Below are 27,820 nucleotides of genomic sequence, written 5' to 3'. Positions count from 1 at the left end.
AGCCTCCCTATTTCTGATAATCATTAATAAAACAGCAACATTTGCCATCTTCCTGAGTTTGTTGGATTATTTGGAATCAGAGTTATTTTGTGAACCCCATCCATTGCATGTACGTTACTAATAAGCCATAAGTTTAGGCGGTAGCACAGGATGATTGGAAAAGATCCAAACCAGTTTGTCTCCAGTGTTTCGGACGATCGAGTATCCTCCGTCATTAGCCAGAAGATCGTGGTGTTTCCTGGGAAGAGCGGCCAATAGGAATAAACTTGCAAAAAGAACCGAGACAGTGGGCAGGTCCCCTTTTGATGAAATTCCTGCCCGGTTTCCATGAGCGATCTGCGGATGGAAGGCAAAGTGGTCGGATTGAAGTAGGAGTCCATACCTAAGGCCTCGAGTCGCTTAACGAACGAATGGTGAGTAGACTAAGGGAAATGGCAAAGGAAGGGGATGGGATGTGATCATTTTCAAGTAACAGGAAATATTGTGTGAAGAGAAGGTAGTGTCTAGGAGTCCTGACTCAAGGGAGTAGAGCAGAAACATAAAACACGTAATTAGAATTACGTAAGGTGACGTCTCAAACCCTGTATAGGGTATAAAGTAAAGGTGAGAGAGGAAAAGGTGATCAGAGTGTTTATAATTTTGTAATGTCGACTAGTTTATATGTTGTTTGTTGAGTAACAATATCAAAGAGTGAAAGAAGCTGTGAAGAAATTGAAAAAGTTGAGGAGCAGCAGTGATTGAGCAAAGTAAATTGATTGGTGCCAATCAAGAGAACAGATAGCTAATAAAAAAGGTAGGGATAGCTAATCAAGAAATTAGATGTTTGAGTAGCGATTGATTATGCATGCTCATATTTGTTGTTTTAAAGATGCTGAAAAGTGGTGATTTAAGCAAAAGTATAAAGAGTATTTCATAGGTTTGATAAGTATTGACAGTCATTTGAGACTCGACATTATGGGAGATACTCCTATGATGCACTAAAACATTACCAAAGCACATGCCCAAGCTCAAACAGTATTTTGCGGAATGGGTGAAAGGCACGGCAGATAAAATGTTCATGCCATGGCCACAAGAGGGATCATTGTCAAAAGTGGTATTGAAACAAATGACCATATGCATGCACGCTGCATGCACAGAGAAGAAATTAGAGAAAGGATTGGTGGTTTTAGAGCTCTAGAAAATGTACCAGGAAGAAAGGGAAGACCCTCCACCTGAGGAGTGGATGCTTAGTCAGCAAAAGGAGGAAGGTGTTGAGCCTTCAGCTCCCTTTACCTCACCCTAAGTAAAAAGCGCTAGCACAGATGAAATAGGTATGTACCCCTTAAAGGAGTTGAAAGCGGCTCATAGTCCAGAGGAGGATAAGAGAAAAGAAGAGATCTATAAGATCATACAAGACAAAGAAGAAAGGAGTGAGCGGTCGAAATTGTAGACAGAAATAGGTAGGGAAATTAAGAGATGGAAAGGAGAGAAGGATAAAGCTGACGAGATAGCGCTTGTGCAGAACGAATGGATGGGAGGACAGATCTTACTAAAAATAGATGGGATAAGTATCGAGGAAGTTAGGCAACGAGAAGACAAGGATGAACAAGAAAGAAAGGATAAAGAACGAGAGAAGAGATTGAGAGAAGATTAGCAGAAAAGGAAGAGCAGAGAGCATCAAAAATAGATATATCAGGAGGATCAATAAAGAAACGAAGAGCAGGCAGAAGAACAAAGAAAGTATGACAATAGACAGAGAGTGCTAGAAAAAGAGATACAGGAAATGAAGGAAGAAGAGGAGGAAGTGAAAAGACTAGGGGACAAAAGATTACAGAGGAAAGAAGAGGAAAGAAGGGAAGGAATAAGGAGAGGGGAAGAACGAAGGCATGAGGAAAAAAGAATTAGACGGGATGCGGGGAAGCAAAGAGAGATAGATGAAGAAATGGAAATAAAAAAGGAGGCAGTGAGGTCTTGATACTAGTCTTGATACCAGTAGGGCCAAGAGTTCCTTCCGAAAAAGGAAGCAACGCAAGCAACCTCTAGAGTTGCATTAGATGAAGAAAGATTTGATGCGGAAAGCATCAGAGAGAGGATTGATAAGGTATCAACAGTTGAGACAAAATTGCGAGTTTGAAGCTCGAGGGAGTGATGATCAATCCCCAATGCCTCAATCACGAAGAGAGGAGGTAAGCCTGTTCAGTGATGAACTTCGAGTATTGTCTTTAAGTAGATTGAATCTGGATAAGGGTGAAGGGGATGATAGTCACACTAGTTCGGGACAAGACATGTCAGACAAGGAAAGAGATTCTACCCTTGAGGTAGGAAAAGGGAGCGCGTGTTCCCCCGAAGGAAGCTTGCAGATGGATAAAGAAGTGAGATGGTCTGATCTGGAACAACCTAAGAATAGAATGCCAGGTCCCATAGCATATCTGAGCATCCTTGAGGATGATTGTACAGTGAGAAGGGAGAGTTGTCACAGCATGTGAGCAGGTTAAGGTTGTTACCCACAAGGAGGCAGATAGGGACAATTTTCCCTGCCAGGGATAGACTAATAGTAGAATCCTACTGTGGGGCAGGGTTTATGTAGTTTCACTTATTGGAAAAAAGGGGGCGCTAGACCACAGTATATTCCATGGCCACAGATGGACAAGGATCATTTAAGGTATAAGCTTCTGAGTTTCACTTCGGGCACTGGGAAATGGATATACGAATGAGAAAAAAAATAACAGGAAGAAACACGTTGGCCATAGGGGACATAAAAGGTCTCCTGACAGCTATTCTTGGGGAGAGAGCTGATGACACATGGAGAGGAGTGTGATTCAAGTGTGACAGCACAGAATACTGTGCATGATGGAGTGACGATTAATAATTGTAGAGCACTCAGGGTACAGTATCCTGACACATCGGATCTGGGTGCAATTATGACACGTAAGATGAAGGAAGATGAAGACCCTTTTGCTTACATTCAGGATATTCAGGAAAAATGGCAACTTGAAACTTGTGAGCCGTGGGAAAAGACAGTGGCATTATTTTACCACATTTATATCAGGGGTTGCCTGAGCCAGTACAGAGACAGATAAAGAAACAAGTGGAGATGGAAGTGAAGCCTTGGGCTGGGATACAGTTGACAATAGTACACCATTGTCAGTTATTACAAGAGAAAAATAAGAAGAAAGATGAGAATAGGAAAATTGAGGAAGCCAATTTAGTTCAGAAAAAAAAACGGTCAAAATGTGCATAGAAGGGGCAGTATTGACAAGCGGAGAAGGATTGGGAACGAAGGAAGCAGTGGGTACATCACAGGTGATTAATCTGCGCCCAATGGATTAAGGTGGATGTGGGTTTGTGTCACGAGGCAGAGGTATAGGCAATACAGGAAGAGGAGGAAGATTTCAAAATAATCAAGGTGGGTTTCAAGGTACGCAGAATAAGAACCAGAGTACTCAAGGCACCTCCAATATGTTGGATTTGTGGGATGACAGGCACATTGCACAGGTATGTGGGAGGCAAGGAAATATACAAAATGGCTAATTTTCGAGAGGGGGCACAGCTTACCTTCCACCATATAGTACACAGACTAGAGAAGTGTGTGCCCAAAATCCTACATTGTATCAGACACAATATCATGCTCGCGCCGCTGGCGCACGCATTGGCAACAATGGACTACTTGGTACTCATTTATCCTCCTAATACTCCTTGAACAACTCCTTTTCACGCCTTGGTCTTTTATTTCCATTTCCTAGCGGCCAGTGCTGCTTCCACCTGCTCAGGACCAGAGAGGGAGGAGGCAGATTGTCTTCAGGTGTGCTGCTACAGGTGCTGTCAATTAGCCTGTCTCAGAACAGGGCACGGTTGTATATAAGCAGCTGCCTGCAGGAGCACAGTGTCTTGCATCTTGAGATCTCCCCGCTCTTGTTTGCCTTGACCCGCTACATTGTATGCTGTTCCTGTTGCTGCATTATCCTGTTTTGATCCAGTGCCATTTCCGGGCTCCCTGCCTTGCAGCCGATCTCACTCCGCTGCCTTCTACCTACAGCCCTTGTCCTCTGGGCTCCCTGCTCTGCAGCCTACCTCACTCCAGCTGCCTACAGTCCTTGTCCTCTGGGCTCCCAGCCCTGCAGCCTGCCTCACTCCGGCTGCCTACAGTCCTTGTCCTCTAGGCTCCCTGCCCTGCAGCCTGCCTCACTCCGGCTGCCTACAGTCGTTGTCCTCTGGGCTCCCTGCCTACAGTCTGCCTCACTCCGGCTGCCTACAGCCCTTGTCCTCTGGGCTCCCTACCTTGCAGCTTGCAACCCTCTGCTGTCTCCAAGCCCTTGTCCTCTGGGCTCCCTACCTTGCAGCCTGCACCTCTTCGCTGCCTACAGCCCTTGTCCTCTGGGCTCCTTCTTTGCAGCCTGCTCCCTCCGCTGCCTACAGCCCGTGTCCTATGGGCTCCTTCCTTGCAGCCTATCTCCCTCCGCTGTCTACAGCCCTTGTCCTCTGGGCTCCCTGCCGTGCGGCTTGCTACACTCCTCTGCATTACAGCCTGTTTTACACTTAGCTACCTACGGCCCTGCTCTTCTGCGCTCCCTACCTCGCGGCCCTATTCTTTTGGGCTCTCTGTCTGTCGCCTACTACTACTCTCTCTCTGTCCTGTTCTTCTGGACTCCCTGCCTTGCAGCCTACTACAGTCCTCCGCAGTCCACTACAGTTTGCCTGCACCTAGTGCCACTCTTGACTGCAGACCTGCTTCCTACTTTGCAGCCCTTCTGTTTTCCTGACTGCTGCTCCCTTGTTCTCTTCCTTGATTCCTCTGTACTCCACCTTAGGTTATCTACTTCAGTCTAACTGCCTTTCCTTCATTTCCTCCTGCTAGATTGCTCATTGACTTCCTTTTCGCTGGATATACCTGTTCTTGTCTTCTCATGTGTCTTATGTAATCCCTTTGTACAGAGCTTGCCTGTTGGTTTCCGGCAGGCAACCTCTGCCCCTTCCCTTGTCCCGTTTTCAGTGTTACAGACACCCACTGCTGTTGTTCCCAGCCATGAGCATACAGCGTGGGCCTCTGTTATAGCAATCTGTGCAGAAGGCTGGAGTTTCCTAAGGTTCGTGCAACACTCTTTCCTATTTCAGCATACACCCCAAGAGGGAATCCAGTTTGTTTGTACCTTTGTATCTTTTGCCTCTTTTGGCTCACAGCTACAGTTTCCTACTCTTCTTTCTTGTTGAACTTCCTGCTGTGTGTGCTTATCTGCTACCTTATTTCAGCACAGCCACCCAAAACCTACCTGGGTACCCTGTGCCACCCTTGACAGAGTGCCATTCCTGATAGAATGCAAGACCCAAAAGATTCTTGTTCCATAGGCAGGAAAGGCACACACAGACCAAAGATGCCTTCTTTTCGGTACAAGAAACCTCTACAAAAATCTAAAGTTTTCCCCAGGACAGCAAACAAAAACCCTACTTTAAAGGACAGACTCGCCCTAGTAAACAAAGGTTTACAAGCACAGTACTACACTCACTGGCTCTCTGACCCTTCTATGTATAACTACTATGACATTTGCAACTATGATCCACAGTCTCTATCTGTAGAAGAACTACAGCAAGATAACGAATTCTTGCAGATTTTGTTAGCCCAACCAGTGGATAACACTCATGCGCTTTCTGGCATTACTTTTGACACTGCTTCAACCAAAGATGTTGCAATCATTTTGGCAAACTCTCAACCAGAGTACGTTATTGCCAAAGTGACATCCTCAAGATCAGCTTGGCAAGCTAAACAACCTCCCCAGACTACCGATACCACTCATTTAATAGGACAAGACATTCAGTATCCTGAAGTTAGAGCAGCTGGTCCTGGGTACAAAGGACCAATACTGACCATCGGTTGTCTTAATGCTTCCCCTGTAACTACTAACCACGATAACTCTAAGGTCAGTCTTCCTATTGCAACACCCAAATTTTCGGCTGCACCAGATTCTGAAGCTGTAGAACAGGCTAATGGAACATACCTGTTACAAGAACAACTCTTAAGCCTTAACAGACAAACCGAAGACCTCTATGATGAATTTGTCTATCTGCATTATAAGAATCTAGCTAAGGGACACAATTTACCAGACCATCTGACACTATGTCCAACACCCGACATTCTGTCTTTAGAGTTTAACAGATTAAGGCCTGTACTGGTAACACAGAAGAGGATACAGACTTATACAGAGCAGTTGGAAGACCTGAACTTGGCATATACATATCAGTTAAAGCTTGACACTGCTCATTCACTTACTAGCCACAGTAACACAGGCTGTCGTTCAGATAGTGAAGAATGGACTCCTCCAGTGGGCCAGATCGCTCACAAGGCCATTACACCAAAGATCAAGTGTAATCATCTGACTGGACATTCCGCTGAGTCAAAGGATTGTTCCATTCTTGCCCTTGATGTCAGTCCTTTACTCCCACTTACAGCCTCTACTGAAGTGACCAGATCTGAGATGTACTCTGCTTCTATGAACATTGGCACTCCTGACCATGAGTCAGATCCTGTAACATACCCAGTACCTGTCTGGAATCCAACTTTGCCTACTGTCAATACCCCAGATCCATGTATCAACTTGGGCACACAAGACTTTGCAGGCCAGCCTTCGGAAGGCTTACCCTTTCCTGGTCCTACATCCACCATGCTACTTGTTACAAGATCTGCTAGCCCAATCTCTGCTGCTCCCCCTGCTAGTACTCCTGAATCTGCTACTGATGCTTCATCTCAGATCACTCCTACTGCAGTCGAAGCACCCCCTTCCTCCCTGCCTGCAAGGACAGTACCTGTTGCAAAGCCAGTTAAAAGTTCTCCTATTAAGGCTACAGCTCCGGTAGATCCTGTTGGTGCCTCTGCAGCACCTAAACTACCAGTCACAACGCCATCACTCTCAGCTGCGTCCCTGTCGGCTGGTGCTCCTGTGACACCTATACTTCCAGCCGTTACAGCATCTGAACTTCCTACTGCCATTCCTGATCTTCCGGCAACTCATGGTGTTCCGGCAACATTTGTTGCTCCTGAAGTCTCTGTCGCAAATCTACATGTTGCCATTGCTGCTTCTGACTATTTGGACGACCGTCCTAGAGCAACCAATTCAGCTGAATCTCTGGTTCCACCTTTCAGCACTGTACCATTGCCAGTCCTAAGGAAGACCACTTCTTTCAAAGCAATATATGCCATGGAGTCTGCAGCACATCTCCACAGTTCCTCAGTTCATGAACGCACTGTTGGGTTTTTGGTCCCTAAGAAGTTGTCTTTTCTGAATTATACCTCAAAGGTTCGAAACATTGGTAATGTCTCCTCCCTTCAAGACTCTCACCTTGCAGCATTAAACAGTTTTTGGTGCTTCATGTTGTGCCTTTTTGGTATAAGACTCTCTCGCGGTGTAACAGGCCTTGGACGTGCTCTTCTTGTTGGTCAGTCTTCAGGGGGCCTGGAGAGGGGCTTGGAGAGGGGCATACTATTATGCCTGCACCGCTGGCGCACGCATTGGCAACCTTCATGGACTATTTGGTACTCATTTATCCTCCTAATACTCCTTGAACAACTCCTTTTCACGCCTTGGTCTTTTATTTCCATTTGCTCAACGTTGGTTCTTTCTTATTTTATTCAATTAACTACATTTACCATAATGCACCTGGCTGCAGTCCTCAATTCCTGGCTATTCTCATTCATCATTATTGGGACCACAATCCCCAGAAGCCCTAGCGGCCAGTGCTGCTTCCACCTGCTCAGGACCAGAGAGGGAGGTGGCAGATTGTCTTCAGGTGTGCTGCTACAGGTGCTGTCAATTAGCCTGCCTCAGAACAGGGCAGGGTTGTATATAAGCAGCTGCCTGCAGGAGCACAGTGTCTTGCATCTTGAGATCTCCCTGCTCCTGTTTGCCGTGACACGCTACATTGTATGCTGTTCCTGTTGCTGCATTATCCTGTTTTGATCCAGTGCCCTTTCCTGGCTCCCTGCCTTGCAGCCGATCTCGCTCCGCTGCCTTCTATCTACAGCCCTTGTCCTCTGGGCTCCCTGCTCTGCAGCCTGCCTCACTCCGGCTGCCTACAGTCCTTGTCCTCTGGGCTCCCTGCCCTGCAGCCTGCCTCACTCCGGCTGCCTACAGTTCTTGTCCTCTGGGCTCCCTGCCTACAGCCTGCCTCACTCCGGCTGCCTACAGCCCTTGTCCTCTGGGCTCCCTACCTTGCAGCCTGCACTTCTTTGCTGCCTATAGCTCTTGTCCTCTGGGCTCCCTTCCTTGCAGCCTGCTCCCTCCACTGCCTACAGCCTGTGTCCTCTGGGCTCCTTCCTTGCAGCCTGTCTCCCTCCGCTGCCTACAGCCCTTGTCCTCTGGGCTCACTGCCTTGCGGCTTGCTACACTCTTCTGCCTTACAGCCGGTTTTACACTTAGCTACCTACGGCCCTGCTCCTCTGGGCTCCCTACCTCGCAGCCCTATTCTTTTGGGCTCTCTGTCTGTCGCCTACTACTACTCTCTCTCTGTCCTGTTCTTCTGGACTCCCTGCCTTGCAGCCTACTACAGTCCTCCTCAGTCCACTACAGTTTGCCTGCACCTAGTGCCACTCTTGACTGCAGACCTGCTTCCTACTTTGCAGCCCTTCTGTTTTCCTGACCGCTGCTCCCTTGTTCTCTTCCTTGAGTCCTCTGTACTCCACTTTAGGTTATCTACTTCAGCCTAACTGCCTTTCATTCATTTCCTTCTGCTAGATTGCTCATTGACTTCCTTTTCGCTGGATATACCTGTTCTTGTCTTCTCATGTGTCTTATGTAATCCCTTTGTACAGAGCTTGCCTGTTGGTTTCCGGCAGGCAACCTCTGCCCCTTCCCTTGTCCCGTTTTCAGTGTTAGAGACACCCACTGCTGTTGTTCCCAGCCATGAGCATACAGCGTGGGCGTCTGTTTTAGCAATCGGTGCAGAAGGCTGGAGTTTCCTAAGGTTCGTGCAACACTCTTTGCCATTTCAGCATACACCCCAAGAGGGAATCCAGTTTGTTTGTACCTTTGTATCTTTTGCCCCTTTTGGCTCACAGCTACAGTTTCCTACTCTTCTTTCTTGTTGAACTTCCTGCTGTGTGTGCTTATCTGCTACCTTACTTCAGCACAGCCACCCAAAACCTACCTGGGTACCCTGTGCCACTCTTGACAGAGTGCCATTCCTGATACACAAGCACCGCAAGTGCAGCAGGTGCAACAGTGAGAACAAGTGCAAATGGATCCACCACAAGGGCAGTCGCAACAAGCCCCAATGCGGACACAGCAGTATGCGAATATAGGACAAGTACTGACACCCAGGATAAGAGGTGATACTGTGGTAGGAGGCAATCCTTTCACAGGGATGGGATGAGCCTGTAACCACAATAGGACAGCCCCCAGGGTGACTTGATGTGTTCAGTACTATCTGTGACACCAGGCCCCGAAGAGGAACCAAGGGTCGATGTGACAATAGGAAGTAAATCTTTTTCTTTTCTAGTAGACACTGGAGCTACTCGTTCATTTATACGAGAAGGAAAATATCCAATGTCGGGAGTTGCCATGAATGCTGAAGGGTTCTCTGGAGCTACGAGTCGAGTTCCTTTTACTATTGAATTATCAGTCTCTATAGGAGAGTGTAAATGCTGTTCCCTGGTTATATTCATGACAGACATCAGTTAACATTTTGGGAAGAGATTTAATGACAAAACTTAACTTGATGATTTCATTCACTGATCACGGAATAGTGTGTTCCACTCCAGGAATACACTATTTAAATGTGAGAGAATTTATACTGGCGTTCACAGGGATAGTGGCACTGCGAGGTGCTACAGTAGATCCAGAGATTTTTCTGTATGGAGTGAGCAATCTACTGACATGGCTACCTAGCTTAATGGGAAAAAAATTTGAGGATACCTGACGAGTTTTTGTTTAGACCATAAATACCTATGGATGAAGAGGGGGGGCAGACTATCCCTATAGAATTGGAAGCAGCCATCGTATGAAAAGAAATGGTAATGCTTGAAAGAGTAGATGATTAGGGTGACCATGGAGAACAGTAATAGCTCTCGAGGAAGGGCACAGATTGACTGACATCACTGATGACGTCATGTTCAGGGAAGACCAAACAGATGATGAAGTAGTGATATTCATGAGCATTACATACTGCATAAGAATAGAGCAAAGGCAAGGTTCACAGCGAATGGTGATAATGCAGCAACATCCAGCATTTTTTCAGGAAGACTTGGAAAAAGTGACAAGCGTCCTTTGGACGACAGGCCCTTATGGAGTAGGTTTATAGAAGGGAATATGGGAGGTTAAAGTAAAGCTTAAGACAGGAGCGATTTTAACTTGAGCAAAGCAGTACCCCATGTCTCGAGAAGCCGATGAAGGTATATTTCAGACGATGTCAGCACTGATGAAACAAGGAATTCTGGTGCCATGGGAATCGTTGTGTAATGCTGCAATGTATCAGATTAAGAAATCTAAAGGAGGGTTGTGGAGATTTATACAAGATATGAGAATGATTAACTATATTGTAGATGCAGAGTTTCCTTGGTTCCTAATTCAGTAACAAAACTATGTAGTATCCCGGTGGAAGCTCGATATTTCATGGTGATCGATTTGAAGAATGCGTTTTTCTCGATCCTGTTACACAAGGACTCACAAGACTTGATGTCATTTACGTTCCGAAAAACCCCACTGAAACATACTCATTTGCCCCAGGGGTACTTTGAGGCCCCATCAATTTTGAATACAGTCCTACAGATGGATTTAGGCAATATTGATCTTAAGAGTGTGGTGATACAGTACGCAGATGACATCTTAATTTGTAGACCACAGAAGATGAGTGTAGACAATATTCTGTTCAGTTGATGACTATTTTAGCAGACAAGGGATATAAGGTACACAAGAAGAAATTGCAATGCTGTCAAGAAGAGGTGTTATTCATAAGTCAATTGATTTCACATGAAGGAAAGAAAGTGATGCATGAAAGAGCCGAGGCAATTATGAAAACATCAAAACCAAACACAGTGAAACAAATGCAAAAGTTCTTGGGGTTATGCAACTATGTCAGAGCCTGGGTGATTATTTACAGTACGTACACAAGACCACTTCTGCAAGCTTTAAAGAAAGCACAGGTGGAAAATGTAAATATAGAATGGACTGAAGAAATGGAGCAAGGGTTTGAGGAACTGAAAAAAGCAATTTGTACAGCCCCTGTTTTGGGAATTCCCAATTATGCTGAGGAATGTGGTCTGTTTTCACACACATGGGACACTCATGACAGCAGTACTTACGCAGAGAACTGCATTGGGGCTACAAACCTTATTACAGAGGAATTTTAGACCCAGTTATGAGAGGAAACTTTCCTTGCGAAAAGTCATTGGCTGCTGCTGCATTCGCGATTGAGAAATCTGCAAGTATTGTCATGGGCTGCTCTATGACCCTCTTCGTGGAGCATGCTCTGTTTGCCATTTTAGAGAAACCCAAGGGCACATTGACATCTCAAAGAGCTTCAGCATATGAGGTAATGATTTAGAACCCAACAATTAAAATTGTAAGATGTAAAATAGTGAATCCTGCCACATTATTAGCTGAGCCAATAGAAGAAGGCGATCATGTGCATGATTGTGTTAATTATGTTGAATTTTATGATGATATACTCTGCATGAAGGAGAATGACCTATTAAGTTGAGACCCGCCATCCCACCGTTACCAATCCAGAAGCAAGACAAGAAGAAGAATTTCAGCATGTGCAGACTCGATCGATGACGAAGAAGAATGTCATGATCCTATTACGGGCCCAGCGCGGTGGAGCCCAGGGGAGAGGTGTTTTCCCCCCATACTAGAGTAGGGAGGTGGTGGACAGGTATGGTGGCGGGCTGGCGTAAGTGTGTAGGACAAAGCAAGGCCGCAATCTGCACCCACGTGCCTATCAGGAGAGAAGGAACGCCGGGGCACGTGCAAAGGAGCACCGAGCACATACGAGGAACCAACGCCCCTGGCAGTCTAACCCTGACAGGGCGTGGCCCAAGGCTATAAAACCCTGCCCAGACCATGCCCTTTGCTTAGCGTCTCTTCTGCTCTTTGCACAAGCAGTGTCTCGCTTACCGCTCCTGCTCTCAGTATACCGGCAAACGACTTTACATGGATGGGTAGCAGTGTAAACTCACTTGAAGAGACTTACTAGAAACAAGGATCTAAGTCCCTGCGTAAAGATTTCATCCCTGCGTTCGTTCTTGCTTTTTTTCCTGAACAGCACCCGGAGGTATCCGGTAGCCTGCTCATCTTGGACATTGGTTCTTCATCGCCTGCTGAACTTGATTCTTCCTTCGTTTAATGCAATATCCGAAGACCTCAAAAGCAAAGTAATATTGTGAGAGATCCTATCCCGTTCTTCGACCGCCACCCGTCCCAGCACCTAGTGTGCTCACCTGCGCTTTGAGTCCTGTTCTGTCCCATCAGCATCTCATAGCAGCACCGACCTTCGGTCGCTCAGCTCCTGGGAAGAAGAAAGACATTGGCCCTCATTCTGACTCAGGCGTTAAGGAGTTTACGGCGCCGTAAACGGCGCCGACCCTTAACGCCTGATTACAAGGTTCCCTTTGCGGGATGGCTTTTAACGGCTGCTTTTTTGCAGCCGTTAAAATCCATGCCGCAAAGGGACCATGGCGATAATTACGGCACCGTAGTTTACGGTGCCGTAATTATCGCCTTTCCCCATTCCCATTATGCCGTATGGGGCGAAAATGGGAATGGGGAAGGGTAAAATGGGAAATGGGGATTTACCGCCCCACTCACCTTGGAATGGGGCGGTAAATACACCAACCACCATGGCGTAAACGTAGTTTACGCCATGGTGGTAAGGGTACGACCCAGGCGGTAACTTACCGCCTGGGTCGTAATGAGGGCCATTGTGAGAGTCCACTCCGTCACTGGTCAGAACAAGGTTGCAAGCACAGTAAGTTTGGGAAGTGACATTCGTGTTAATCAAGACTTACCTTTATCACTGTTGTATCCTGTGTGTCGCAGCCGGCCTGTACCACGCACCTTTAGTGAAGTAACTGGAGGTCGATACGTACCCGAGGACCGCAACCGCAGTCGCACACATTACGGTCAGCAGCGCTCGCTTTGCATCAGCCAGCCAAACCAGGGGTGAGAAATGGGGAAGAAAGAAGGGAAGGCTCTGCGCTTACACTTCCCCTGTACTTACCCTTAGGTCATCCTGACCCCCAGAACGATACATCCAAAAGTCTTGAAACCTCCCAGGTCCCTACAACCTCACGGTCCCCTGGGAGTTAATCCCAAGTTTACCCGTGGGGGAAGGAGTCGCTGGGACTAGCGTCCGGATGAAGGCAACCGGCGAGGAGGCTACACATCAGTACAGACGGGACCAGGCACTCCTGCAAGTCACCAAAGGTAAGCATGACAAGAAGGATGATAAAGCAACCAGTGTTTAATACAAATTTATCTTGGACTGAAATTCAAGTGGACACTCCTTGTAGATATTTTAGCAGTGAGTGAAAAGACTTGCACAGAATTTCAGCGGTTTGAAAATGAACTTTAGAAATACATATTGAAGCATAAGAGGCATGCCTAAAGGTCAGTTCTTGATTAGAAATTGGAAACAAGATCAGTATCCAGATTCATTTTGTGGAGAATACCTGTTCTAAGCAGTAAATCATATGGTGCTTACCGACAGTGACATTCATCGACTTTTGCTTGCTGTATTTGTGTTTATATTTCAGGCGTACCCTACTCTTGTGAGAAGAAAGTATAAAGAATTTGATGATTGCATTAAAAATGATTAAAGAGGAAAGTAGAACTGTTCAAGGTGAAGAACAAGTGCAACGAGTAGTTGTATGGTGCGAGAAATTGATGCCTATTTTCTTGTGCATAATACATGCTTCTATGATTGTTCTCTTTGTTTTTCTCTTCCTCATCTTTCACACTCTATCATGTCAGTACTTATGCTGAGGGAGAGGTCCCTATGGTTCTCCCTACTGTGAGAACTACCTTTAATTTGCTTCATGAGTATTACACAACTTTTGGCAGACACAGGAGAAATGCAGAGGAGGATACTGAGGGGATAAATACTTATCTAGATAATGCAGCACATTTGGGGAATAGCATGTGGTAACAGCACAAGAAAAATGTGGGGGAAAGAAAATCTAAGGAGAGTTACTATGTCTGCTCTCTCATACTCTATGCCACGAATACAGTGTGAACTTTCATTACCAGAGACGTTCCAGAACACGATGCTAGGTGCCTCAGCCATCTTGCAGCATTCATGACCAGAGGACAATTTCAAGGAAGTTGGGACACTGTGCGATGGAGATCGAAATGGTTGTTTCCATACCAGGATGACTACATCAAGACTACACAGATGGAAAAGGAACCTGGATGGAAGAGCAAGATGCTTGTGTATCCTGCAACAGGACAGGATGAGGTGGCCATTGAAGAGATGAAGAAAATGAATTGCCCTGATGTGACAGAAATAGCTGCATCGTCTGAATGTTGCGAGCAAACCCAAGTCTTAGTCTATGGAAGAGTGAAATCCAAGAAGGGATCGGAGGAAGAGCTGATGTCCAGTGCAGCTCATCTACTGAAGCCAGAATATGTACAAGAGGTACATCAAGTAAATGATGGGTGTTTGAAGTCAAGGGCTAAGCATGCCAAATGGCTGACATGTGTAGAAGATGAATCAGACCCAATGGCTGTAATCCCGTTGGCTACTGCAACATTGTGGTTCCAAAGATATGAAAAGAATCATGTGGGAAACAAGGACTGTAGAACTACAGTTGATGTTTCCAGGATGGGAGCAGGGACAGCCATCCTTATGGATCAATATTGGGCTTGTGGGTCTAGGGCCTACATGAAGCTGCCCAAGGATTGGGGAATAACGTGCTCCTTGTTGCTCATTCATGTTCCAGCATTAGTGATTCGTCAGAGTGACCTAAACATTGGAGAATTTCCAAAAGCAGATGCCCTGTTGAAAAGAAAAAAGATTGCTTGAGTTTCTCAATCGGACCAGAAGAGAACATTATTTCTTAGCCAAATCCATAGAAGATTTTGATGCCATTCCTTATGAACACAGGATGTTCAGAAAGACTGCTTCAATCTTCACGGCTATCTTCATGCTTGTGCTCCAAACGATGGCCAGCGCCAAGTGGTTGCATATCACAAGATGGGAGCTCCTGCAGACTACCAATACCACCATAAAGGGATTCAATGCTATCAAGGAAGAGCTTAAGGCCATATGCCTAATGACCCTGCAAAACAGATATATCCTTGACATGATCACAGCAATGGAAGCAGGAGTTTGTGCCAAAATCGGGCCTTCATATTGCACATTCATACCTTCGCATGATTACGATAATGGGACCCTGACAGAGGCCATAACGTTGTTAACAAACCTGGATAATAAGATGGAAGACAAGATAAAGGACATTGTAGATGACAGTTGTTTGCCTCCATATTCTCATGGATTCCGTAGTGGCTGGCAAACATATTAAAGATCCTTGGAGCAATGTTGGTCATGGTGATGTTCGGATTCTGTGTGATCAGGATAATAGTTGCCCAATGCAAGAAGAAAGCAAATAAGGCAGTTGGAATGAAGATCATGATCGATGTTGAATCAGGGTTTGGACCCAAGGAATTGACAGATAATGATGTCAGAAAATACATAGAGGCCAGCATTGTAGTACCCGATGGAACAAAGTTCCTGTGTCCCGAGAATCACAAGAAGTACATGGGACGATGGGTCTATTGTAATCCAAATGGACAGTGCAACTACATGACCTGGAGTGTAGACAAACATGTTCAATTAGCCAGCCCCCTTAAGGGGGTGATGAAGATTTGGCCCTGAAGAAGCACTTCTTCAAAAGAACATATTAAGATGTAGAGACTAATGGAGAGGTGGTCGAGGACTCGACCAGAGGGGGGATTGGAAAGGAGCAGATGCATGCCTCTGCAGAAAATCCCACCCCCCTGCCTCCTATATGTTGAAAGTCAGAGATTGTGCCATGTTTGACACCAGCAGCTGTGCCAATACGCAGTGAGTATCTGAGAAAAGGTACTCACTGAGAAAACCCTTTCGAATGTATCCCCAAAGAGACAACAATCTGAGGAAGGAACTCCCTGAAAGAATATGAAAATGAGTAAAGATACGTTAATGACATCACAAGAGACAAGTGTGACACACTGAGAATACTGGCTGAAGAGAATGCATGGATGTTATGGAAACTGATGATGAAGATAAGAATCGAGTAAACTTTCATATGCAGAAAAGAAGAATGCACGCATGCAAAGTGCTACAGAAATGCAACCGTTTAATAACTGTACAGATGCAGAAATGCAAGTAGATTAAGTAATCATAGAAGCTGGCTATACGTTGCGAATAGACTGTAGGCGAAACTGCCATTATACAGGAACTGAACATCGGTGTAATGAATTTAGTAAGCTCGGACCCTTGGAAAGGAAAGGCCAAGAATTGTGTTGCAGCAAGAATAAGCTGAGATTGTGGAAGAGCCTGACGAGGCTGTCTGGCCTGGCATTAAAACAGAAATAGTCAAGTTTGGCTATCTATTCTTGAAAGCAGTGAATGTGCGAAGGATGAATCACCCCTTATTAAGAGGAAAAGCAAGAACACCAAGAGTGCCAAGTTGTATTCATTTAAGACATTTAAATGCTGCAGAATGGACCAGAATCATGGTCTCCTGTCACGTGAGCTGAGAATGGAAATAGAGTTGAGCTTGGAGTCCTAGAACAACGATAGTGGGAGCTTGTACTCCCATATATTCCCACAGACAAGGATACTTTGCAAGGCCAAGTTCAAAGGCAATCTGCATGGCAGAAGGCATAGGTGATGAGAGATATTGGGCTAGTTGGGTGGGAAGGTAAAGTCAAGTCCACCTCCTGGCACCTGGGTATGCTAAGTGAAACGAATGTTCCAGGCATGGCACAAGCATGCCAACCAATTGTAGAGGGCCTTATAATGAAGGGCCTTATAGTTTGAGAGCCAATGATGAACTGTGTACTTAATAGTGTGAAGATTACATGTTTTATAGGTAGGCATAGGTTGTCCACCTGACAGTAGGACAGCCAATCATGTTCCCCATGTTCCCCATGAACCAATTATAATTGGTTGTAGGTTTTTCTTATTTGTCACGTAGTATGATGTCACTGCTGATGCATTTTTTTGCATATAAGGATGATTTTATGAGAAATTTGTCGAGAGCTGAGTGAACGTCCGTTGATGTCCATTGTAACCTCCCTGTTTTAGATAATTGTTAATAAAACAGCGACCTTTGCCATCTTCCTGAGTTGGTTCGGTTATTTGGACTCAGAGTTATTCTGTGAACTCCATCCATTGCAGGCACGTTACTAAAGAACTATACGTTCAGGAGTGGTTGGTGATTTTGAACCTGCCTAATTTACTTCTTCGACAGACAAAGCATATTCAGCTCATATCTGGGCCCTTTGTGACAAGCTATCTTCTGGCACTGTGCTTTCAGTGAGCTGAGAGATCCGTACACCCTTTGCATCAGTCAGCAGGCAAGTTGCTGCCTTTCCATGAAGCCTCATTTGTCTTCTACTTGTAACCTGCAGATGCCTCTCTTATCTTTCTTCTGACATAATCTCTGATCTAGTGAAGCCAGCTGAGTGATTCCAATCCCATGCACATTGCTCACTGTCGCATGAAAAGAAACGTGCAACAGTACTAGTAGGGAACCGGGGAAGTGCTTCCAGAGTAGGCCCGGTGTGAATTTAGGGGAGTGTGGAAAAGCCAGTGCACCCTGCAACGTTGACAGAAAACGAGCACTCGATTAAGATTAAGATTTCTATCCATCCAGTCTGAGTGCCTTGGCAGTGCCTAGAAAAAACTTCCAGGCCACAGCGGATGTCACAACAAAACTTTAGTGATCACCATTTTAAGGTCAGGCAATCCCATAAATATAGCCATGCAAAACTCTCAACTCACACCTTTTGGTGTGTATCACCCGCCTATTAAACAGCTGGCTTACTCCATGCCTCCTGCAAGCCCATTTGCTTCAATGGGCTCTCACCAGCCAAAAACAAAATCGGGTGTTTTGATGGTTGAGCGCTAAAAATAACATCAATTTACGCCCGCCTTGGTTACCCTTCCAAGTGAGGCCCAAGCAAATGGCAGGACGTGTTTTGTCCATGACCCACCTCCAGCCCCCCTCCCCTCGCCCCCCTACCCCCCCCCCCCCCCCCCCGCGCTCCCCTTAGGTACGCGAGCCTGCTCCATGACAGTGTTGTGGGTCTTTTAAAGTAAAATTGGGGTCTTTTGGTCATGATCCATGTTCAGTGCGCGTTGGATGTTGGTTACTTCGTGTTGCATTTTTGTGTGCTGTGGGTGAGGGGTATATTAATTGCGAGTGGGTTACTTTTACCCAGGGGTGCATTGGGGATAGCATAGGGATGGGTTGGTGGCTTTAAGTGGTAAGCTGTGGGCATACACGGGTGAGGCGATTTTTAGCCACTATCTTTGGTCCAATGAGCACCTCTTCTCGTGCGAAGTCTTCAAGCGCCACAGTGGCGGCGATGAGTCAGCTCGCTTGCCTCTTCCGCTCCCTAACCGGATAAAAATGACAGAGCGCAGGGCCCTGGGGACAGAGAACGGGCTGGGGCGACCTTTTCTTTGTAGAGTTATGAGTTTCGTGACCTCATGAACACAGCACACTAATACTTTCCAACCCAAACTCTCACGTCCCAGTTATGGGGCGCAGCTCCAGTCGTCACGACCTCTGCTGGCTGTTTATCGTCGGGAACAGGTGTGGTGACCCGACCGTCTACATTCCTTACCCCACCTGTTGATCACGCCCCCCAGGATGAAAAGGTAAACAGTAATTACTAACATTTTAAAAAGTGGCTCATAAAAGGAATTGTTTGCACTCTCCGATAATCTGTTATTATTTCTTGCATGAAGGACCCTCGATGGATCGACTTCGATAGCATGTGCCGTCCAGGCTGCCCTGGGTGGATTGGCATCTGTGTCCTGCAGACTGCACGCGCACTTCTGCAGTGGGTGCCCTAACCCATGGGGCTATTCTACTGGGTATGGAACTTGGAATCCGTAAGTTACATACAGGACGCAAGTTGCACTAAACGAGAGCGAGACAACTTTACATTACATTAACATGTACCCACTTCAACCCCCGCATACACACTGCTTTGAAGCAGGCACATAGCCCCACTGAGCTATCTTGCTGGCACTGGAACCTTGTCTGCTATGGCCTTGGGCCCAACTGCATTTGAGCTAAATGCACTCCAGCCCCTCCACCTCCCCACGCCCCGAAATTCTAGGCCATTCCTGAAGCGACCTTATGACCTTCAGAGCCTTAGTGAGCAGTAGGAAATGCCGTCAATGAACGGAGTCCTGACCTGGGCAAACACTTTACTTTTGTTATCAGCAGCGCCCTTCTTAGGTGTGAACTTTTAGTCCATTGGCACAACAATGGGTCATTTCCAAAGCAAAGACCCAGTGCAGCTTCAATTAACCAGCAAATCTGAGTCTGCTTCCAAGACAATTAAAATGTGTAAAACAAACGCTCCCTTTTAAAGATTAGTACCCATGATCTCTATTACCTTGACATGCAAGACAAGGGGTTGCTTTTATATGGATATCAAATGTTCTTGGCATCATGCATTACAGCAAGCTGGACGTTTGTGACAAACAATCTCTGTAGCAGGTGACCTTTTAATGCAATTTCTTTTAGAGTGGGGATCATGTTTAATATTATGTAGCCTAACAAGCATGGGCAAAATCATACTTAAAAGTTGCACACCTGCTTTTTACGCACACCATATTTTCATTTGTGTGTATGGTTGAGAGGGGGAATGGAACAGAATGCCGTACTTGGAGGGCGGACACAGCCTCTAACGCAGGGGCGTACGAGACACATAAAATCTGGGGGGATAAGGGACACCTTGGGGACTTTACATGGTAAAATGACATGATCCATCAGGCCAGGCCAGCAGCCGGACAGTCCATTTTGTGCGCCTTGCTGCTATAAGGGTTGTTAAGTGCGTCTCCATCCCATTACATAGCAACCGGATTCAGGAAGTTGTGTCGGGTCTCCCCCTGCCTACAGAAGCCGCAATTCCCTAGGCAAAGTTTTGGCAGGCGGTGCCTTCTCCCTGACAGCAGATGGAGCGGGTAACATATGGCCCTGTGTGTTGCGTGCGTGTAAATATTCCCAAGGGTGTCAAAGTACTGTCCAAGTGGTTGTGTTAGCCCAAAAAGAAACAAAAGTGGTTTTAATGAGCCTGCATGTTCCACCTGAACAGCTTTACCGTGGCAACTTGGAGCACTTGGATTATGCAACAAGAGGAGCCTGCGTATGACAGCATGGCCAGGGCAATCCAACAGCATTAGACCAGAGAGCATGGCGCAGTAAAGAGTAGGTTGAGCTGCCCACCCCCCTTGAATGGTGCATGTAAAGTGAGAGGCACTGGCAGTGGGTCAAGGAAGAAGACTAGAGTCATTTGGGTTAAACGCAGGCAGTGTGAAATGGCTTGAGGGGGAATGATGCCAGTAAGAGCGCAGAGATCATTTAGCCCCAGAGCTTAGTGATGGTAAAGAGAAACAGTTCAGGCAGAGTGTGAGGAAAGGGGGCAGGGGAGAGAATGAGAGCTGTATGCAAGGATTGAAGAGGAGTTGGGATCCACGATTATGTCATTTGAGCGAGGACAAACAGAATAAACAGTCAAACAGTCAAAAGAGGGAATGGAACTAACATTGGAGAAAGCCGTCCATGAGTGGATAATTCTGGGCAACAAACGGCTAATGAGGCCCAGAATCCCACAACTCAGATTGAGTGGGCCACCATAAACATTCTGGAAATGGTACCAAAATATATTTGTACATATGCTGATCCAACTCTATGTTCTAGCTCATTTTTCTGTTTGTATTGTTTAACTGAGTAGTGGCATAATAAAGCATGTCTAGCCAGTGTGTGCCAACCAGTAATGGCCCACCATCTGAATTAAGGTGCGAATGCAGTGAGGGTTGTTGGCAGGTGCTGCACAGAGCTCCTTTTTGCCAGTATGGCATTTGAAAGCATGCTTTATCACCACTATCACCCAATTTGTGGCAAACAGATGTAAGATGGAAGTGCAAACTTGTTTTTCAAAAACAAATACAACTACAAAAAGGTGACTGTCTTGGAGAATCCAATGGAAGCTTTATAAATATCCCCTTTCAATGGCAGTCACAGTGCTTGAGGTAATGTGGGTCGGGAGCAAGGGTGGAGTAAGCAAGCAGACATATGCATTTTGATTCATTTAGTTCCATTAATTCCAGCTCTAGAAGGAAATGAAAAAACAGGGTAAAGCAGGGGAGATGGATAGTGAGCAAATGTTAGCCAACTAAGAAAGTGGGCTGGTTAAAATGGCTAAAGCCCATGTCCAAGTACACTCTTTGGCTGTAGCATCCATTGTTAGTGCTAATGAATAACACATGAGTCTGCAGGTGAATTAATGTATTCATTGGACGGGAATACATATTTCTCATGGATGTGTGAGAGCAACCAACCATTGTGAGGGCTTCCAAAACCAAGCAATGGGAGATCGGTGGGATAACCCCCTTAGATTTTATTTTTTTAAATAAAAAATTACAATTGTGCATTTTATGGCAGAGCTTTTTTTGAAACAATGGGTAAATACCTATAACACATACAATTGGTTGGGTGGGGTATCACAGGAATACAATACAACAATTGGATGCTAGGTTACCAACAGTACACAAGAGTATTGTTCAGTGCATTTCTGGATCCTTCTGCACACAATATGTCCCAGTATTCTGCTAGTGTCAAAAGACATTTTCAATCTTCATGTTTCAATATACGCCAGTATTCCAAAAATAAGAACACACTCATGTCGGTATTGCCCATAATGATAGTAATGCTACTTTAAAAAGAAAAGTTCACACTGGCCGGACTCATATATGGCAGTATTCCCACATATGTTAGTACTCCCATGTAAGAATACTTATGATGGATTGGCTCATAATGTTGTTGCCACATGTTAGTTGTGCTAATTAAGGGCAATATCCTTATCTAATATAACTCAAATTGCCCTTTCACATAATACCTCAATACTGCTATGTAACTAGATTTTAAAAAGTGTCAATGTTGGCTGTGGCAATAGTGGCCAGTATCTCCATGGAAGAACCCTCATGATGCCTTTGGCAATAATGCCAGTAATATTACCATGCCATTATAATCATGTTCAAGCAGGTTATGCCACTATAGACCATTGTCCATCCTAAGAACACTCACATTGTTTTTGCCAAAAAATGCCATTATTTTTGTCATGATACATGAAGAAAGTATGCCCATGCTGCCATTGTAAACATGTCCATGCAGGTTGTGTAACTTTTACCCAAATAAGAACACTCATTTTGGCTTTGCCCATAATGCCAGTAACATTGCAATGGCACAGCATAAAAATATGCCCATGCAGGCTGTGCCAACACAACAAAGTAACTACATGTAATAAATCTTGTGTTGGCTTGGCCCATAATGTCAGGCACATTGCCAGGCTATTGCATAAAAATATGTTCATGCAAGCTATGCCAACATAGGGAATAACAACCTTAAGAACAGTCATGCTGCCATTTCCCATAATGCCAATAATATTGCCATGTCACATTAAAAAAAGGTCAATGCTTGTCACGTTTACCAATCACCATCCTCTCGCAAAGTGGCCATGCACCAGCTCCTTCCATCACCGCCCGCAACCCCCTATCTCTTTTCATCACATCACAAACACAACATCCCCACGCAGACTAAATCTCACTCGAGAATTCACACAAGCTCACACACAAATACTCTAACACAAACTCACACTTGAATACACACATATGTTCACATCCAGGCCCGGACTGGCCTATAGGGCAATAGGCCCATGGCCAAACCAAAAATACAAAATGCTGGTGTCGGCCAGTTATTGGTCAAAATGGGCCCTTTTTTGGCCAATTTGGGCCAGTAGATGAGTCCATTCACTCTGCAGCTAGTAGTTTGACCAGTGTTGCTGAATAAATATTCTTTAAAATGCACAATTTGCATCACACGTTATCAAAAAACTCCTCCTTGGTTAATATTCAAACCGTGTCACAAAAGGAACGAATAGCAATTTGCAACTGTGGGACACTTTTTCATTGGTGCCCAAGACAATTTTATGGCCCAGTTCGACCCTGCTCACATCGCACATTCATACACCATATAGCACTTGCACACGAACAGTATCGCTTTCTCTCTCACAGAGACAGGCACACACACATTTGCCTTTGTACTAACCTTCAAGCCGCAGTAGCAATTGCTTCATGAAAGGGCTTCGAGTATGCATGCACTGTAAACACAGGTGAGGGGTCAGGTGCCTTCCTTCAGTCCTCCATCTTATTACTCTGAATCAGACTGGGGGGAGGGGTCAGTAGGGGAAGGGAGAGGGGTGGGTGAAGACATTTGTTTCCATGGACAGGATTTCCAGTGGCCATTCTGGGAAATATGTGTTGTGCGAGTAGAAGTTCTTTTATTCTGCAGACAATCTGCGGAACTTGTACTTTTTTTTGGACGCTGACGGCTGCAGCCTGCAGATGTATTTTTACATGCTGCATGATGCAACTGCAGACAGTGCAGAGACACTGCACACTGCACTGTTCACAACAATACTTACATATTCTGGGGGAGATAAATACCATTATATCCCCCCCACTTAAAACGCCCACTTAAAACGCCACTCTATGCCCATGCTTTAACGGCCTGCCAGACCGAGCTAAGCGGGCTGTGGGCCGTTAAAGGCTGTGTCCGTCCGGGGTGCAAATTACTTTCACAATTTTGCATAGGGAGATCCGCGCTGCTTGCGCAGCCGATCTCCCGATGTAAAATGAAAAAGAAAAAAGAAAAATAAGATGGTCGCCGCCATGTAGAAAAGGGGCGTCCAGACAGAGGAGCTGAGGACCAGAGCGCAATGCCCCGGTCCCCCAGGTAAGTCGAGGGGGTGGGTAGGGGAAGCGGGACATTTTGGGGCTGTTGCCCCCACCCCCTCAATGGGAAAAAAAGAAAAAAAACACCACCCGGGAAAGAGCCTCGGGTGGCTGGGACAGCGGGCGGTGATTGTGTAATCTCGCCCTCTGTTACAGGCACATGATTGGCTGAGCGCCCTTTCCCGGGTGCAAATTGTCTTTAAAGCCACCCGCATTCTCTCCCTCATACAAAGGCACAAGCAATTACACCAGCATGTCATTTTCATGCTGGTGCAAAAGCTTTGGATTTGTATGGAATCTGCCTGATTTTTACTCCAGCTAAAAATCGGTGTATTTACAAACATTGCCTGTTATGCATACATGGCAAGTGGCAATTTATTCAATGTGCACCACAAAGGGAAAAAACAGGCGCACAGGCGATTATGCCTGGATTTACACCTTTGTTTTGCACTTCATAGTGCATGTCAGGGCCACAACAGTAACCAGTGTGGGTTTGGAGGGACTAGCAGAGTTGGTACATAAGAGGCAGCAGCCTGGACCCAAGAAGGGTTTGTTGTGGCGCAAACCGCTGTATTTTAGGACTTTGTTATGCCCTTGTTGCAGGAAGCGAGCTGGGGGCAGCAGAAAGCACTATCCGGCATTCGGACCGGTAGAAAACTTCAATTCTCAGCAAGCTCACGCGTTCGCGAGCCCAGGAACTACATTTAGGACAACGCCCGATGATCTGAGCAAGAATCCCCGCTTACGCTAAAGGTTAGGGAGCGAAGAAGACATGTCAGCAGAGGGCTCCTGCAGACAGCGACCCGCGGGGCCACGCCCCGCCTGTGAGAACTGCAGGCCCCAGCGCACCCTGACAGATAAGTACATTTCTCTTTGCATTTGTTACGAACAAGCGATCGGACAAGGAATGCTTGCTGTATAATTACTGATAACTCAGTGTGTGTAGTTTCTCCGTGGGAAAGAGTGCCACTTAGGATCCGGCGCTTGGTATATGCGTCAGACTGGGGGGGAAGCTTCAGCACCACTTCATAGCACATGAAAGACCAAGTTGCCGATCATTAAACTGGTCATTAAACTGGTGCACCTTACTCTGCGTGTAGTAGCACGGCCTCTTGCAAACCCTGGGCAGATTGAGTGTTCGTTAGTACCGTGTGAGGGAACACAGTCTTTGCCTAAACTCATATTTGTTTTTGGTTCTCTTGTAGCGGCGCTCCGCTGAATTATCAGCAAGAGTGCTACGGCAAGAACTGGGACAGCAGCCTTGCATTCAACTCTGCAGCATCATACGGAGCTAAGTGCTGTTTGGTTATTCCAATTATTGTGCTTGGAAATAATTGCAGGGGCCTATTGTATGAGTTGGTTGTGATTGAGAAACAACCAGGGAAATGTTAAAAACCAAAGCGTGACAGGAACGCTTCTGCAAAAGGTGTTATGTGTAAATACTGATATTGTGTTATAGAATTGAGGCAATAGCCTGCATGGTTGTGAGAGTGTGTGCAAGGGCGGAGTACCTTCGATCTCAGGACCACCAGCAGGGCACAGCAAGGCGGACCTTCCCTAAAACCCCCTTCCCTATCCATTACCACTCCCTTACCCTTTTCCTGGTTACCCTAATTCCCACTACCTATCCAATCCATTGGACCCTAACCCTCTTTCCCCTGCGGGTTGCGGTGGCCTGTGTTTTCTACCAAGCCAGACGCTAAGACCCAACGGGGAGGTAGGTGTATGTGCTACCTCCACGCAAGATTTAGAGCCTGACAGTAGTGCAAGCCCAAGTTTCTTTAAGCGCCTGGGTAGCACGACACCATGGAAGAGGTTCTAGCAGCATTACAAGAATTAAAAGGGGAATTACAGGCCACTCGCCAGGATTACGTAAATCTAGCTTGTCAAGTGCATACACTTTGCTTACAGAGCACTGCCTAGGCTAGCCCCTTACCCAGGGATCAAGTTCCACCCACCCCAGTCCAGGTACAAGTGTCAGCTGAACCACCTTTGCCCTTGTCAGCCCCAGAGACCTATCATGGGGATCCGCAATTCTACAACCAGTTCATTATGCAGTTTCAGCTGCACTTTATCACCAAACCTAGCATATTTTGTAGTGCCCAGTCCCGAACTGCATTTGTTATATTGTACCTGGGTGGAGACGCAGCATCATGGGCCACGCCCCTGGTAACCAAGGATGATGACATACTGTATAGTTGGGATACTTTTCTTGAGGAGTTTGGTAAGATTTTTAATCGTAAGGCAGCAACCTTGATTAAGGATAGAGAGCTACTCACTCTACGCCAGGGGGGAAGGACTTGGTTACTTATGTAACCACTTTCAATCGATTAGCAATAGAAACAGAGTGGCCAGAGGAGAAGCGTCTGGCTTTATTTTATCATGGGCTACGGGATGAGATGAAAGATCTCATAGTACAAGTGGACCCACAGCCAGAAACCTGCTCCTCCGTGATAGACCTTGCATTACGTCTGGACCAATGGCAGAGCGAAAGAAGGCAGGATAGAAGAAAATGGGAATCTAAACCCGTAGCCAGATTGGATCAACAACCAAAGTCTATTAAGACTGAGAAACCTGTAGATGAACCTATGCAGATTGAAACAGTACGTGGGCCATTAACCAAAGATGAAAAGTACAAAAGGCGGAGAGAGAAGCTCTGCTTATATTGCAGAAAGGGTGGACACTTTCTTAGGGAGTTTCCCGTAAAACCCAAGGGGGGAGAAGCCAGGAAACGAGAGAGCTCGCCAGTGAGGGTGGCCCGGGCGAGCCAATCAGGAAACACCACGAAACTTTCGGCAAATACCCATCACGTGCAGGTGGCCCATGTGGCAATCTCTGGTCATATTAGCTGGGCTACCCGGCAAATACAGGTATCATTGATGATAGACTCCGGAGCTACAGGCAATTTCATTAACCAGGACCTAGCATGTGAATTAGGAATACCCCTCCACGACAAGGAATTCCAGGAGGAAGTGAAGTCAGTGGATGGGTCACAGCTCACTTCAGGCCTCATAACTAAATAGACTAGATGGGTACATTTGGAATGTACCTCTGAGCACCACAAGGAAATTAGATTTGATGTAATTGCAGCACCCCAGTTTGGGATGATCTTGGGGTTACCCTGGTTGAGAACTCACAATCTGGATGTGAATTGGACTCAGGGTTCATTAAATTCTTCATCCAGCCACTGCTCTGAACACTGTCACTGAAATCCAGTCGAGGTTCCTAAAGTCCAGAAGATGCCTAGTCAAAAACACAGACACTCTACCAGCCGTCTACCAAGCCTACAGGGATGTTTTCAGTAAAGTCGCAGCGGAAACCTTGCCACCCCACCGAACATTTGAATGCAGGATCGATTTAGAGCCCGGTGCAGCGTTACAGTGTAGTCGCATCTACTCCTTAACAGAATCTGAAAATGAGCACTTGAGGAACTGCATTAACACATTTGGTTAATGGGTTTATACGTCATTCCATGTCACCAGTATCGTTGCCATTATTCTTCGTCCCGAAAAAGACCGGAGAATTAAGAACTTGTATTGACTATAGAGCGATAAACCGAATAACTATAAAAAACCGATACCAGCTACCATTAATACCTACCTTGTTGGACAGGTACGAAGTGCTAAAATATATACCAAACTCGATCTACGAGGTGCCTACCATCTGGGGCGGGTGGGAGAGGGGGTCGAGTAGAGACTGCGTTTAGAACCAAGTGTGGGCTCTATGAATATCAAGGCATGCCATTCGGCCTCTGCAATGCACCCGCCGCCTTTCAGCATTTCCTGGACGAGGTTTTGCAGGGTTATTTGGATCTTTTCGCCATTGTCTACATAGACGACAT

The sequence above is a fragment of the Ambystoma mexicanum genome, chromosome 1q, assembly GCF_040938575.1.
Source record: "Ambystoma mexicanum isolate Mex_15411 chromosome 1q, UKY_AmexF1_1, whole genome shotgun sequence".
Taxonomy (NCBI): Eukaryota; Metazoa; Chordata; class Amphibia; order Caudata; family Ambystomatidae; genus Ambystoma; species Ambystoma mexicanum.
This window is presented reverse-complemented; position numbering follows the sequence as displayed.